Raw genomic sequence first — 928 nt, forward strand, 5'->3', positions numbered from 1 at the left:
CCAACTTACTTAAGCCGGCCTGCACGACTGCCTGCGCAATGTTTGTCATTTATGCAAATTGGCCCATATGAAAATTAACTTCATATTAGCGGTGCGCCAGTAAAATTGACTTTGCTGACTCACAGAAGTCTTCAACGATATTTGCTTTATCAATTTCAGCTTTAACTACTGAGTAAGGTGTGCTGTGTCCTTGGATATAGAAAATGTTATCTTTTCAAACAAAGGCGTGGTGCAGTTTCAACTAAAATTAGCATGCAATTTCAATTTGTTTGCTTATGAACTTATGCGTGACGTGCATAATATTTGTTCAACGATCTGAAAATTCGTTTCATGCATGTTAATCCATAGAAATGAACTTTATGTAAATTTTCCTGTGGCTACTATTAGTTGCTCTAGAAATTCATTTCAAATGATTGTAGGCGAACGATGTGCGGCGAATGAACAATGGCGCTTTCAATGCAATGACAGACGAAGAAGACCATTAAAAACGGCTTTGTTTTTTATTTATTATACAATATTTCATTAAATTAATTCTTCTACATTTAGATACAGAAGAATAGAAGATAAAAGAAGACATCCCAAAGACAAGGGTAAGTTTGGTAAGTATAATTCTTTGAGTTAGACTAATTAGTTAAACTTCACTGAGAAGTTCTTGAGTCTGTAATTTATATAAACTCGAGCTGTAAGTTATCGAGCATGATTGTTTGTTAATTAGAGTAATTGGATGTAGATCATGAGTATTATTATAATAAATTTGAGTGGCTTTCCGCATTTGAACGTTTTCATGTCCCATGCCTTTTGAGTTGAGTTTAGGGTTCATTTGCGGAAAGAGAAATGGTTGCATAATTTGTCGATCATTTCAAAGGACATTTTGAGCATAGTGAGTTTTTAGCACTGCTATAGTTTGAGTATTAGAATAAGTAATTGC

Source organism: Trichinella spiralis (assembly GCF_000181795.1).
Source record: "Trichinella spiralis strain ISS 195 chromosome Unknown Scfld5, whole genome shotgun sequence".
In the NCBI taxonomy this organism is placed as follows: Eukaryota; Metazoa; Nematoda; class Enoplea; order Trichinellida; family Trichinellidae; genus Trichinella; species Trichinella spiralis.